This window comes from Natator depressus, chromosome 2 (assembly GCF_965152275.1).
Source record: "Natator depressus isolate rNatDep1 chromosome 2, rNatDep2.hap1, whole genome shotgun sequence".
Lineage (NCBI taxonomy): Eukaryota > Metazoa > Chordata > Testudines > Cheloniidae > Natator > Natator depressus.
The window spans coordinates 136,253,731-136,269,442 of record NC_134235.1 but is presented as its reverse complement, the minus strand read 5'-3'; the positions used below and the strand labels follow the sequence as shown (position 1 = coordinate 136,269,442).

General features: G+C 43.2%; 1 protein-coding gene across 9 annotated transcripts in view; it reads right to left on the bottom strand.

The window, feature by feature from the left end:
• Positions 1-15,712, bottom strand: part of CTNND2 (catenin delta 2) — a 1,172,806-nt gene that overhangs the window by 483,111 nt on the left and 673,983 nt on the right. The gene's annotated exons all lie outside the window — the stretch shown is intronic.

Genomic DNA, 15,712 nt, shown 5'->3' with positions numbered 1-15,712 from the left:
TAGGAAAGGTGCATGACTGGGTAAAGTACGAGCAACAGCAATACAATCTTCCCTATACTGCCCTGCCGATGTGTGTCAACTTTGACCTTGAGGAACAATCTCACTCTGAGGGTGAGAAAATACTTCATTTTTTATCCCTGTTATACACAAAAAACTACATTCAAATAATATTGTTGACAAGGCAAAGTCACGCACTCAGGAGTTAGGAAATGCCAGAATTAAGGTCCACTCCAATCTATCCCTATCCCAGTCCTATCCCTATCCCACCCCTGACTCCTTGTCCTATTCCCTTGTTCTTTCCTTCGATCACACACAGAGAACCTGAAGAGAGCTCCCTCTCCCAGCCAATGTTTGCAGGCCATCTCTTCCAGCTTCAGATCAAGTTTGGACCCCACAATGACTTCCCAATCATTATCCTCTTCTCCATCTTCTCCTTCTCCTCTTTCTCAAGCAAAGTTCTTTCTTCTTCCCTCCCCACATAAAGGTCCCCCCTTCTTTCTCTTTCCCTTCCAAGTTGTTATCCTTTTCTTCTCTCTCATTCCAAACAAAAATGCTCCTCTCCCCCCCAGCTCCCAAAACTCAAATAAAATACCCTCTCTCCATACACACCACATTTATTAGCTTGCTTTATGCTGCTGATGGCTCAACAGGCAGATGAAGGTGGGGCAGAGGTGGCATTATTGGAAAAGTGAGAGGGGAGTTGGGGTAATGAGTTCTCTGAAATGCTTCTGAAGGCAGGCTGGCTATACTGTCTGTCAATCTAGCATGTGAGAAGAGTTAGTTCAGTTTTCTAAGACTCAGGCTGCATTATCTGACTGATTACTTGACAATAGGCAGGTATTCTGTTAGCAGAAGATTATAACTATGTGGTTTGGAATACAGCAAGATGCGGTGGAAATTTTTAAATCTCATTCAGTAACACAATTGTATGCTCATATTATAAAAAATGAAAAACAGAAAACAGCTCTTTTCATCCATAGATCTCAAAGCACTTTACAAAGAAGGTAGTATCAGTGCCATTTTACAAATATGGAAACTGAGGCACTAGCCAATGGTCACCCAGCAGGCTGGTAGCAGCTTAGAATATGATATAGGACTTCTGAGTCCCAGTCTAGTGCTCTATGTGCCAGGACTACTACTTTACATTTCAGAGCAGAATTCATCCTGTAACTACTATTCAATAATACACTATTTGTTGGTTATTTTAATTACAAGATAATTACCATGTAATGACAGGTTACATCTCATCACAGGATAAATGCACAAGTGATTCAGTCTTCTAAACTGCACTGTACCTTATGGAGATAATTACTTTTGGCTCTACTAAGCCTTACACAATGGTCTACATAATGGTCTATAGAAACATGTAAATAGTCAATCTCTACAAAGTATCTACATGCTTGTTACATAGCTTATAATGTAAAGATTTCAATGAAATGTATGGTTCAGGTGAAAATATGTTTTTTTCTTCCTCTTTAAAATTTAAAGTCAGTTAGCTTATTAGGGCCATTTTGCTTACAACTTTATATTTACCTCACCAATTTGTAATAATCTCTCATGCAAAGATCAAAACACTATAATGTGTTATACAATTCAAACTGGTCAGGTGATCTATTGAAATCTTGATTCATTTTGACAAAGGAAATGGCAAGACCACCCCCAAATGTTATAGGATTCATATGTTTTTAAGAAAAGAGGCTGTAGCGAAGCTAGAAAGTGCAAGAACATGCATTAAAAATTTGTCACGGATCTCTAACAGTTTACACATACTGGTTTTAAAAGAGCATTTAACCCCCCGTCAGTCTAATATTTGACAGAAGAAAGAGGGATTAAACGAAGGAGGGAATAAATTAACATGGGTTTACCATATCCCAGGTGAGTGCCCTAACCATTGGGATAAATGTTAAAAGGGAAGCAGTGGCAACTTCCCCTCTTCCTCCCCTCTCTAATTTACTTATTTGTTTATTTTGGCCTAAACTATTCAGTAGTTTCAGGTTGACCCCAACTTCATTTTTCAGTGAATAAACTATTGATCTGAAAAAATTCACCCAGCTCTAATCCAAATTCATAAAATAACCTTACAGTTTCACCTACAGAATTAATTTACTGTGCCTCAAATCCCATCATAATAGGAACAAGCTCCATAACGTTAATATGGATTTGTGGGCTTTCAAATATTCAGCAGCAGACATGTAATACAGAATTGATCAGACACTACTGCTCTTCCCTGATAGGTTTATCCAGTTGGTTTCAGTAGGTGAAGTGATCTAGGGTCGGAGGCCTTTAGGCTTGATTCCCCATTGCTTTGCATCTTGTTTTGCATTCACATCTGTGCAAAGTGGCTGTAAAATACTAATAAATTGGACTGGTCATATTTGAGTCCCACTTTGCACAAGTCTAAATCACTACTCAATCTGTAAGACTGTGGAGAATCTCAGTGATTCCACGCTACAAAACTCTACAGTGTTTGTAGAGTGGTCAAATTCTATGTGGATATTTGGGTGTCTGTGGGTGAGTAGGGACAGGAGGTCTCAGATCCAAAAGAGGAGGGTAATTAATAAGTACGGGGATGTTTCATAAGTGTCCTTTGTAGGGGAGTTTCTACAGCCTTTTGTGATTTTAGAGTGGAACAGGGAGTTGTTTGAGGTCTATACGTAAAGGGTGAGATGTGAAAATACTGTGATCTTTTGCCTACAGAAAGATGGTAGAAGTCCATGACTTTAGACTGTATATGAAAAGTAAAATGAAAGATGGTGATCTAAGCTGGCTCCAAAAAGGAAAATTAATTGAAGGAGGTGTTGCTTACTATATGTTACAGTAGACATCATTTTAAAAGTTAGCATTCATTGAAGTTTCTATGTAGGTGCTATCAGATATCGCACTTCTTCCTTATTTCTAAGCATAGGTAAAACCAGCTGTACAGTGATCACCACTAGAAAGTCAACATTTGCCAACATAAGCCCAACAGTGGGAGTGTGTGACTGTCATCATGCAGTCAGGAAGTGCACTCAGTGAGCTCCCATGCTCCCCTTTCCTAATTAGCAGCAACATTGGTAGCAGAGCCCCAGCTAGACCCCATACCCTACCTGGGGGAGCCCCAAAGAGCAGAGGCCATTTGATAAGAAGGCAGAGGGGGTAGAAGCTGAAATGGGCAGCCCATCCCCCCATCCCCCCCCCCAGTATCGAAGGATTATAAAGAGTGGCAAAGCTGTGGGTCGAAGGTGTGTGTGTTGGGCGGGAGAATCCATATTCTGCCCCCTTTTCCTTCCCAAAAGCACTGTAAACGAAGCATCAGGAGACAAGCTTTCTTCTTTTGTCAGGAAGCTGAGAAGAGGCATGAATAGGTGGCCCATCCTCCCTCTCACTTCCCAGACAATTGCAAGGGACCGTGGTACTTGGGCTGAGGGCTGCTCCACCCCTTTATTTCTCCTGCAGAGGAAAAGGGCTAAATTTACAGAAGTCTGCAAGCACTCCATAGGAAAGCAACTTTAATTTCCTCAGACATTCTCAGAAACCCATAGAATACATCAGATGGGTCAAACCCATGCTACGAGAAGGCCTCAGTGCCAGAATCAAATACAATAGACCAGGGGAAGGCAAACTACAGCATGTGGGCTGGATCCAGCCTGTCAGGGCTTTCAAGCTGGCCCGTGGGATTGCCAGCCCCATGGCACAGCAGGGCTAAGGCAGGCTCCCTGCCTGCCCTGGCCCCACACGGCTCCTGGAAGCAACTGGCACCATGTCCCTGCGGTCCCTGGGGAAGGGGGACAGAGGACTCCGTGCACTACCCTCGCCTGCAGGCACCCCCCCTGCAGCTCCCATTGGCTGGGAAAGGGAACCGCGGCCAATGGGAGCTTCGGGGTTGGTACCCACAGGCGAGGGCAGCGTGCGGCGGAGCCACCTGCCCCAGCCAACCCCCAGGTGCCACTGCCAGACATTGTGGCCACTTCTGGGAGTGGCGCGGGGCTAGGGCAGGCACGAAGCCTGCCTTAGTTGTGCTGCCACCCCGGAGCCACTCGAGGTAAGCAGCACCAGGCCGGAGCCCGCACCCCGAACCCCGAGCCTTGAGCCCCCTGCCACACCCTCCTGCACCCCAACCCCGTGCCCTGAGCCCCCAACCCTATACCCTGAGCCTCCTGCCGCACCCCAATCCCCTGCCCTGAGCCCCCTCCTGAACCCTGCAGCACTCCTGCACTCCAACTCCTTGCCCGGAGCCCCTTCCTGCACACCGCATGCCCTCCCACACCCCGCAATCCCTCCCACACCCCAACCCCCTACCCCAGTCCTACATTCATGGCCCTGCATACAATTTCCCCACCTAGATGTGGCTCTCAGGCCAAAAAGTTTTCCCACCCCTGCCATAAAAACTCATTTTACCTGGTGAAAAATGAACTCCACTAAAACCTAGGAAAAGTAAAGATCGTATTAGTCTGGTTTGAGGGAGGACATGTAAACACAACAGGATTTATAAGCACTCTGTGAAAATGTGGCATATGTGCTATTTACTGAATGGTATTCCTAAAATTCTGAGGGAATTGCTTTGAAAAATAATTTTTCTTCTGAATCAAAATCTGTTTTCAAAACAATGGGTCTTTTTCTCCCCAAAAGATACTTTTGGAAAGGTTTGGCGTGGAGCTGTGTGAACACTTCCAAGTATGATTCACAAGGCATTCATGAATTTGTGCATGAGAACTGGTATTTGCATTCCCAATGTGTCACATTGTGGCCAAAAATGTTAATTCATGTTATACTATGTCACACTCAACATTTCAACTAACGATTTCCATAGAACCTGAAGATGAAGCTTTGAGAGATGTTAAGTTTGTACTTTTAACTAGAAACCTCACATTTATTTATTAATTCTGATCACATTGAGTCAATTAAGCCTCGGTGTGACTCCAGGGAAACCAGCAATGAAGTTAATCCATTATGTTTAATATATCTTAGAATTCATCTTGGGGATAAATCACAAGAATGAAACTCAGGAAAACTAGTTGTCTTTTTGGTTCTGCCATTAACTATGTGACCTATATGCCACTTTAATCCTCTGTGCCTCCATTTTCCCATCTGTAAAATGGAATAATGACAAAGGACTTTGGAATCTAAGAAGACAAGCATTACATAAGTGATAAGTATTTTCTCCCCAGTAAATTTAGTGATATCAAGTCATCATATTTATATTAACAGAACCAGATCAAAATCAGACCTTCTCCAGACAACACTTAGTACCCCTTTTTCTACGACGAATAAAATAGCCTAACAAACCAAACAAACAATCAAAACAAAGCTCTCATAGAATATCTGTATTGTAGGAACCACTCAGTAAGAACAAAATTTAAATGCAAAGAAGCATGACTTACATGCAAAGAAGCATCAGAGATAATATGGGAAAGTGATAAAGAAATTAAGCAATATGTTTATACAATTTCATCTAAAAAAATGGAATCGGGTATTGTGATCAAACCCAAGATAGTATCACTTAACAGTTACTTGGGGAGGCATTTAGACATTCATTGCCTTGTTCATTAATAAAGTTTGTGGAGCTTTGAGATCCGTGGATGGAAGATAGTACGGAAAAGTACAGTGTACTAATGATTATTATTGGTCAAGTCTGATGTTTAACGGTCTTAGATGGCACCCAACGCTTGTAAAATTGAGATTTGCAATATCATGTCAAAATACAATAGCCTATTTTCAGTCTGGGGGGACCCAGGGGCAGTTTGAAATAAACAGAAATTCTTAACATTGGAATTCATAGAACTTTGGTTTACCTGTGTTGTTATTTTCAAACCTCTTTGCTTAAGCTCCTTCACTTTGTTGCTTTGCCATTCAGTCTCTGTTCAAAAGTGATGATTCTTGGGAGTAACAGTCTAGGAATACAGTAGTCTGTGGCCACAACTACTCTATGCGGACTATAGTGGCATGGCTAGGGTGTCATATCTATGCTGGCATAACCATGTAGCGTAGGCACAGCCTACACTGACAAATGGTTTTTTTTTCCCATCAGTGTCAGAACACCATCTCCCTGAGTGATGGCAGCTAGGGCGACAGAAGCATTCTTCCATTGACCTAGCTGTGGCTACACCAGGGCTCAGGTCAGTATAGCTACAGCATTCAGGGGTGTGAATTTTTCACACTACCAAGCACTGTAGCTATGTCAACCTAAATTTTAAGTGTAGGCCAGGCCTGTGTCTGCCTCCATGCATCTTCTCCCCAACTACAGAATGTGGCCTGCTTGGAGTTCCTCCTCCCTCTATCACTCCAACTGTGATACCCCTCAAACCCCAGAGATACAAAGAAAGAACAAGAGGCAGCATGATGAATGTTTATTGCTAGGGGTATGTGGCCTTTGAAATACAGAGGAGCAACTTCTAGGTGCAGTATTGGCTCCAGTACAGTGCTCTGTGCGCTGCCCTCGCCTGCAGGCACTCCGCCCCGCAGCTCCCATTGGCTGGGAACGGGGAACCGTGGCCAATGGGCGCGTCGGGGGTGGAACCCACAGGTGAGGGCAGCGCGCGGCGGAGCCACCTGCCCCAGCCCACCCCCAGGAGCCACTGCTGGACATGCTGGCTGGCAGGGAGCCTGCCTTAGCCCCGCTGCATGCCACTGCCACCCTGGAGCTGCTCAAGGTAAATGGCGCCGGGCTGGAGCCCGCACCCCAAACCCCTCCTGCACCCCGCACCCCAACCCCCTGCCTTGAGCCCCCGACACACCCCTCCTGCACCCCAACCCCCTGCCCTGAGCCCCATGCCACACTCTGTACCCCCTTCTGCACCCCAACCCCCTGCCCTGAGCCCCCTCCCACACCTGCACTCCCTCCCCCACCCCAACCCCCTGCCCCAGCCCTACATTCATGGCCCTGCATACAGTTTCCCCACCCAGATGTGGCCCTCGGGTCAAAAAGTTTGCCCACCCCTGCAATAGACCAAGAAGTATGAAATCATCAGATTCAAACTAAGTATATCTCAGTTGAGGGCTCATTAAATACAAAGGCAGGGAAATTGGACTGACTTTTGGATGTAAAAATACAATAGTTATGTGTTGTACTAAAAATACTGCCTCAGTAGAAGAAATTTATAGAATGATTTTATGCTAAATTTATTAGGAATGTTGTTAAGTAACAGTTTTCAAAAAGTAACGATACAGGCAGTTAATGTAGGAAACTCTGTACTTAACAGTAAGGATATCGGAAAATATAGTACAAAGCATAGGGAGAAAATGAAACTTAGAATGTTTAAAATGTATAGTTTATGGTGTTGTATTATAATTGGGGACGATATTGAATATAATTGCAAGGAAGCAGATAAAGAAGTACGATACAGATACTGATGTTGAGGTGAGGGGTTGGATAGGGGAAGATGGGGAAGGCATTACATGGTAATGACAATACTGAATATTCCAATAAATGGAAAAAAAGGATCAGGACAAGCTGGTGCTCCTGGAATGCTGGGGAACTAAATCACCCAAGAAAACAAACAAAAAAAGATGCTAACTGTTTTCAAAAACAAAAAGATATTGGTGGCAGTGCTTCTGGAAACGTACCTGAAAACAAAAGAACTAATCAGATTTAAAAGGGAATCAGTATCTATGTATATGGAATATCTTTCAGCTCAGTAAGAGAAGGGTGCAAATAGTAATAAGTAAACAAGTATCATGGGAACCTAAAGAGATAAGAACAGATCCAGAGGACAGATGGGTTTTGCTACAGGGTGTGCAGAGAGTAAACTTATTACAATATGTAACATTTTATGCCCTGAATGAAGAGAATACCACCTCCAATAATATTTTTGGAACGATTGCAACAGTCCAGGATTCATGGGTAAAAGAGGCACGCAACTTTAACTGCTGGCTTAACCTCATGTCAGATACATAGGGCCCTTTGTTTTCAGGTTTTTTTTTTTCCAGGAATGTATCAGTGTTTATTACAACAACAACAAAAACAGGTGAAAATCAGTGGAAAAAACTATTAATAATGTTTCTGGGTAGATACTGGGGTTTATTTTGGTGGATGGAAGGACGGGGGGAAAGTATTCAGTATTTGATGAATGGATTCAATGTGGTTTGCTACAGAACTGAAACAGAACTCAAAACCAAATGCCACCTCTGAGTTTAAGAAAACAATATATCTCTCTCATCTCCAAATAAACCTTTTCATTTGAATAAACAGTTTACTGTTGTAGAGAAGACTATTAGCCTATAAATATTTACATTTATATAATTGGGCCACACCATTGGGCATACACTCAACTTTATCCTTTTATCCTGTTTTTTTTAAACTTTTGAATACTTCCTTGTGTTCTGAAATGTATCCTGATACTGATTTTTGTTTTCTTCCCATTTTAGCATGAGATCTTTAAACCCTTATCTGCCAATAGCTTGCAATGTGTACGTGGTGGGCGTGAGATTCATCGGTAAGTTCAGATGTGCACGCGCTTCAGAGCTTGCATGCATGCCTGTTTGTTTATTCTGTGTATCTTCTAGACTAATACATAACCTTACTTCAACAGGCAGCTTGGCATATACACCCAGACTACTGTGTTATTGTAATACATATATCTCATGAAAGTTCTTTTTTATATATTTGAATGATACAAAAGTAGGGGGGAAAACTGGAAAAAAATGAATAATACTTTTTGTAAAACCCAGGATTTTTTTTGGTAAAAATCAGTTTAAACTGAAAACAAAGGGGCTTATGGATATACCACCAGCTAGGCAAGAAGCTCCATCTAAAATGCTCAGATACAGAAATCAGCATATAAAGATCAGGACATGATGGTCTCCTACATTCTAAGGGTGGGGATACTTTACTTTTGTGTCTGAAATTGCCAAAACACATAACAAAAATAAATCTATTCTAGTATCAATTAACTCCTTAATGTCAGAATGGAAATAATATATATCTTCTACCATGCACCAGTCTTCATGAAAATAAAGTCCAATTCAGGACTAAGAAGAATGTTTTTGGGGGGGAGGAGAGAAAACTATATTGATCATTACATTATGGATGATGCCTTCCAGGATATAACCTTAGGTACTAGGTGTGAGACCTTTAAAGTGGTAATAAGGAGACATATTATCTCATACAAATGCAATGGGTGGGGGGCAGATGTAGGCAAAAATAGGCAGATTTAAAGGGACAAATTTACAGTTTTCAGAAGCAATATAACTTAACTAATAACACAGACAGACTCCAAGAGAGTAAGAATGACCTCACCACACATTAAATGATGGGAGTCGTTGTCTGATTTCTTGGAAAAGGTGCGTGCCTCTTTAAGGGTTAGAGAGCTAGGGAGTGACTTTCTGCTACAAGTATCAGAGGGGTAGCAGTGTTTATCTGTATCCACAAAAACAACAAGGAGTCCAGTGGCACCTTAAAGACTAACAGATTTATTGGGGCTTAAGCGTTCATGGGTAAAAAACGGCATCTGAAGAAGTGGATTTTTTACCCACAAAAGCTTATACCCAAATAAATCTGTTAGTCTTTAAGGTGCCAACGGACTCCTCATTGTTTTTGCTCCAGTGACAGACCAGGCCAATGTGGAGATGCTGACCCATTCCCCTCTCCCCGTAGTGACCAGAAAAGTTGGGGGGACTATATAGGTCCATGCTGGTGCAGGAAAAGCCCTCTTTTATCTGTACCAGCAGCACCCACAGTCCCACCCATGGAAGTGGTGAAATACCAGGTTTTGTCGGGATCTGTTGTGGGCGTTGCACTAGTCACTGTTTTCTCAGGGGGCTCGGAAGGAATTTTTCCCTCACTGCCAGATTGGTAAAGATGAAGTGGTGTTTTTTTTACCTTCCCCACAGCAGGTTTAGAGGGGGGCTCAGTTGGGGCAAACATGAAATGGGAGTTAGGCTATGATGTCACAACTCATTATGTAAATGTGGGGCAGATGTCCAGTGCAGGTACTCCATAGTGAAGGGGCTACAAAAATCAGATACAATGCATTGGTAAAGGAATTAAAGGAGGTATTCTTGAAAGGAGTGGAAACAGCAGACGAGGGGAGGGATTCCTATGACTCGTACCTCTTACAGCCACCTCCTAACCCTCTTCTGAAGGGGTGGTGGTGAGGTCGTACCAGCAGGTTGGCGAGGGACCAGGATGGGAAGCTGTCAAGGTTCCTTCCCCACTCTGAACTTTAGGGTACAGATGTGGGGACCTGCATGAAAGACGTCCTAAGCTTATTTTTACCAGCTTAGGTTAAAATTTCCCCAAGGTACACACTTTGCCTTGTTCTTAAACCCTATGCTGCCACCACCAAGCGTGTTAAACAAAGAACAGGGAAAAAGCCCACTTGGAGACATTTTCCCCTACAAAATTTCCCCCGAAGCCCTACACCCCCTTTCCTGGAGAAGGCTTGATAAAAATCCTCACCAATTTGTACAGGTGAACACAGACCCAAACGCTTGGATCTTAAGAACAATGAGAAACAATCAGGTTCTTAAAAGAAAAAAATTAATTAAAGAAAAAGTAAAAGAATCACCTCTGTAAAATTAGGATGGTAAATACCTTACAGGGTAATCAGATTCAAAACACAGAGAATCCCTTTAGGCAAAATCTTAAGTTACAAAAAGACACAAAAACAGGAATATACATTCCTTTTAGCACAGCCTATTTTACCAGCCATTAAACAACAAAAGGAAACTTAACGCATTTTTAGCTAGATTACTTACTAACTTTTTACAGGAGTTCTGAGCTGCGTTCCTGATCTGTTCCCGGCAAAAGCATTACACAGACAGACAGACCCTTTATTCCCCCCGGCTCCAGCTTTGAAAGTATCTTGTCTCCTCATTGGTCATTTTGGTCAGGTGCAAGGTTATCTTAGCTTCTTAACCCTTTACAGGTGAAAGGGTTTTGCCTCTGGCCAGAAGGGATTTTATAGCACTGTATACGGAAAGGTGGTTACCCTTCCCTTTATATTTATAAAAAGAAAAGGAGTACTTGTGGCACCTTAGAGACTAACCAATTTATTTGAGCATTAGCTTTCGTGAGCTACAGCTCACTTCATCGGCTGCATACTGTGGAAAGTTTAGAAGATCTTATTATACACACACAAAGCATGAAAAAATACCTCCTCCCACCCCACTCTCCTGCTGGTAATAGCTTATCCAAAGTGATCACTCTCCTTACATTGTGTATGATAATCAAGGTGAGCCATTTCCAGCACAAATCCAGGGTTTAACAAGAACGTGGGGGGGCGGGGTAGGAAAAAACAAGGGGAAATAGGCTACCTTGCATAATGACTAAGCCAGTATGGATGTAGAAGCCCTCTACACCAACATTCCACACAAAGATGGACTACAAGCCGTCAAGAACACTATCCTCGATAATGTCACGGCTAAACTGGTGGCTGAACTTTGTGACTTTGTCCTTACCCATAACTATTTTACGTTTGGGGACAATGTATACCTTCAGATCAGCGGCACTGTTATGGGTACCTGCATGGCCCCACAGTATGCCAACATTTTTATGGCTGATTTAGAACAACGCTTCCTCAGCTCTGGTCCCCTAACGCCCCTACTCTACTTGCACTATATTGATGACATCTTCATCATCTGGACCCATGGAAAAGAAGCCCGTGAGGAGTTCTACCATGATTTCAACAATTTCCATCCCACCATCAACCTCAGCCTGGACCAGTCCACACAAGAGATCCACTTCCTGGACACTACAGTGCTAATAAACGATGGTCACATAAACACCACCCTATACCGGAAACCTACTGACCGCTATTCCTACCTACATGCCTCCAGCTTTCACCCTGACCACACCACACGATCCATCGTCTATAGCCAAGCTCTGCGATACAACCGTATTTGCTCCAACCCCTCAGACAGAGACAGACACCTACAAGATCTCTATCAAGCATTCTTACAACTACAATACCCACCTGTGGAAGTGAAGAAACAGATTGATAGAGCCAGAAGAGTTCCCAGAAGTCACCTACTACAGGACAGGCCTAACAAAGAAAATAACAGAACGCCACTAGCCGTCACCTTCAGCCCCCAACTAAAACCCCTCCAACGCATTATTAAGGATCTACAACCTATCCTGAAGGATGACCCAACACTCTCACAAATCTTGGGAGACAGGCCAGTCCTTGCCTACAGACAGCCCCCCAACCTGAAGCAAATACTCACCAGCAACCACATACCACACAACAGAACCACTAAGCCAGGAACCTATCCTTGCAACAAAGCCCGTTGCCAACTGTGCCCACATATCTATTCAGGGGACACCATCATAGGGCCTAATCACATCAGCCACACTATCAGAGGCTCGTTCACCTGCACATCCACCAATGTGATATATGCCATCATGTGCCAGCAATGCCCCTCTGCCATGTACATTGGTCAAACTGGACAGTCTCTACGTAAAAGAGTAAATGGACACAAATCAGATGTCAAGAATTATAACATTCATAAACCAGTCAGAGAACACTTCAATCTCTCTGGTCACGCGATTACAGACATGAAAGTCGCTATTTTACAACAAAAAAACTTCAAATCCAGACTCCAGCGAGACACTGCTGAATTGGAATTCATTTGCAAATTGGATACAATTAACTTAGGCTTGAATAGAGACTGGGAGTGGCTTAGTCATTATGCAAGGTAGCCTATTTCCCCTTGTTTTTTCCTACCCCCCCCACCCCCAGACGTTCTTGTTAAACCCTGGATTTGTGCTGGAAATGGCCCACCTTGATTATCATACACAATGTAAGGAGAGTGGTCACTTTGGATAAGCTATTACCAGCAGGAGAGTGAGTTTGTGTGTGGGGCGGGTGGCGGGGGTGAGAAAACCTGGATTTGTGTTGGAAATGGCCCACCTTGATTATCATACACATTGTAAGGAGAGTGGTCCTTTAGATAAGCTATTACCAACAGGAGAGTGAGTTTGTGTGTGGGGCGGGTGGCGGGGGTGAGAAAACCTGGATTTGTGCTGGAAATGGCCCAACTTGATTATCATACACATTGTAAGGAGAGTGATCACTTTAGATAAGCTATTACCAGCAGGAGAGTGGGGTGGGAGGAGGTATTTTTTCATGCTTTGTGTGTGTATAATAAGATCTTCTAAACTTTCCACAGTATGCAGCCGATGAAGTGAGCTGTAGCTCACGAAAGCTTATGCTCAAATAAATTGGTTAGTCTCTAAGGTGCCACAAGTACTCCTTTTCTTTTTGCGAATACAGACTAACACGGCTGTTACTCTGAAACCATTTTTTTTTTACTGATTGACCAGTTGCTTTTTTTTTTTAGATAGCTTTTTGCTGCGAAACACGACAGGATGGAACTTTTGATTTGTTTTTTATTTTTACATTAAGACTGCTTTTACACCACGCTTGGACGCATTTGTGGTTACTAAGAATGGTTTGTTAAAGTTTGGGGCCCTTAGCACAGGGTTAGACATGAGTGTTGCTTTAAGCTGGTTAAAGGCATTTTGACACTTTTTAGTTTACTGAAAGGCATTTGGCTGGTTTTTTTTGGTTAGGTCTGTCAAGTTAGGTGGGGCAGCGATTTGGCTGTATTGCTGTACAAATAGCCTGTAATATTTGGCCAAGCCTAAGAAGGATTGGACCTGTTTTTTTTACTTTGGGACAGGCCACTTTTGGATAGGATTTACTTTGGCCTGTAGGGGGTTGATAGTCTTTTGACCCACCTGGTGTTTAAGGTAAGTTACTTTGTTTAGGCCTATTTGACTCTTCTTAGCCTTAATGGTTAGTCCTGCCTCCCTTATGCACTCAAAGACTTTTTGTAAATATTTTAGGTGTTTTGCCCAGGAATCTGAAAATATGGCCACATCGTCAAGGTAGGCGACTGCATATATTTTTAATTTCGCTCAGAGACCATTTACAAGTTTTTGGAAGGTGGCGGGTGCATTTTGTAGCCCAAAAGGGAGCACATTAAATTTATACAGCCCGACGTGTGGTGAAGGCTGACCTTTTCTTGGTGGATTTATTTAGTGGTACCTGCCACTACCCCTTGGTTAAGTTTAAGGTAAAGATGAACTGGGCCCGTTTCAGTTTTTTTAATAGTTTATTTGTGCTTGGCATTGGACAGTTGTCTGGGCGAGTTACAGCATTTAGCTTACTGTACTTTACACAAAAACGTATTTTCCCATTTGGTTTGGGAACTAGAACAACTGGAGATGCCCATGGACTGCCAAAGGGGCAGATTACACCCATTTGTAGCATACCCTGGATTTTCCGTTTTATAGAAGTTTTAGCTTGGGGAGACATCCGGTAAGGTTGGGTTTTAATTGGGTGAGCATTACCTGTGTCAATGGAGTGGTATGCCCGTTCAGTCAGTCCTGGGGTGGCTAAGAGCTTTGGCACGTAGCTAGTGCACAACTCCTTGATTTGCTCTTGCTACATATGCCCAAGGGTTATGGAGAGGTTTACCTTTTTCATGCCGCCATTACTTTTTTCTTTGTAGCAGACACCTTTAGGCCACTTAACGTTATTTCCTCCCTGGGCTGTAAACTGACAAACCTTTAATTTTTTGGAATAAAAGGGCTTTAGGGAATTAATATGGTACACCTTAGGCTTTTGGTTGGAGGTGGGGAATGCTATGAGATAATTAACAGCTCCCAGGCACTCCTGGACCGTGAATGGCCCTTCCCACGATGCTTCCATTTTATGGGCCTGGAGCACCTTTAAGACCATGACCTGGTCCCTTACTTTGAAGGATCGCTTTTTGGCATGTTTATTATACCAGGCTTTTTGCTCTTTTTGAGCATTCTGTAGGTTTTCTTTAGCAAGGGCTAAAGAGGTTTGGCGGGCGTTTTGTAGGTTGGTTACAAAGTTCAGAATGTTAGTTTCTGGAGAAGGTGTAAAACCCTCCCATTGCTGCTTTACCAGCTGTAATGGCCCCTTAACCTTATGGCCATATACAAGTTTAAATGCTGAAAACCCTAAACTGGGACGTGGTACAGCTTTGTAGGCAAACAGCAACTGCTGCAACACTAGGTCCCAATTATTGGAGTGCTTATTTATGAATTTACGTATTATGGCCCCCGAAGTTCCATTAAACTTCTTTACCAGGCCATTTGTTTGATGGTGGTAAGGGGTGGCAACCAAGTGATTTACCCCATAAGCTTCCAAAAGGCTTTCCATAGTTCCTGCCAGGAAATTAGTTTTTGCATTTGTGAGGATGTCGGAGGGCCAACCTACCCTGGCAAAAATGTTTGTTAGTGCCTGGCACAGACTTTTAGCCCTGGTGTTGCTTAGAGCTACTGCTTCCGGCCACTGGGTGGCAAAATCTATGAAAGTCAGTATGTACTGCTTTTCTCTGGGTGTCTTTTTTTGGAAAAGGACCCGGAATATTCACAGCTACTTGCTGAAATGGAACCTCAATGATGGGGAGTGGCTGGAGATTTAACACGTGCTCCTGATATCCAGGCATTCCAATTTTTTACAATGTGGTAGGTATGTCGGGTAAATGACACGTTTGGTTTCCACCTTAGGGCTCTGAACTGCCGATGGGAATGCTCAGGTGTTAGCCCCATTTTGACTCTCGCCTGGGTTTTAAACAGTTCATACTTGTTTATGTGTTCCTTCAGCATTTTAGCCGCCACCTCAGCTAAGGGTCCATTGAGCTGCGGCCTCAGCTCTATCATGTACTGGTCTGTAGAGATGCTGTACCCAAGATAGGCCCTTTTGAAGTTTTTAAAGAAGGCCTTGGTATCATTGCCTGCCTTGTAGGTGGGGAACTT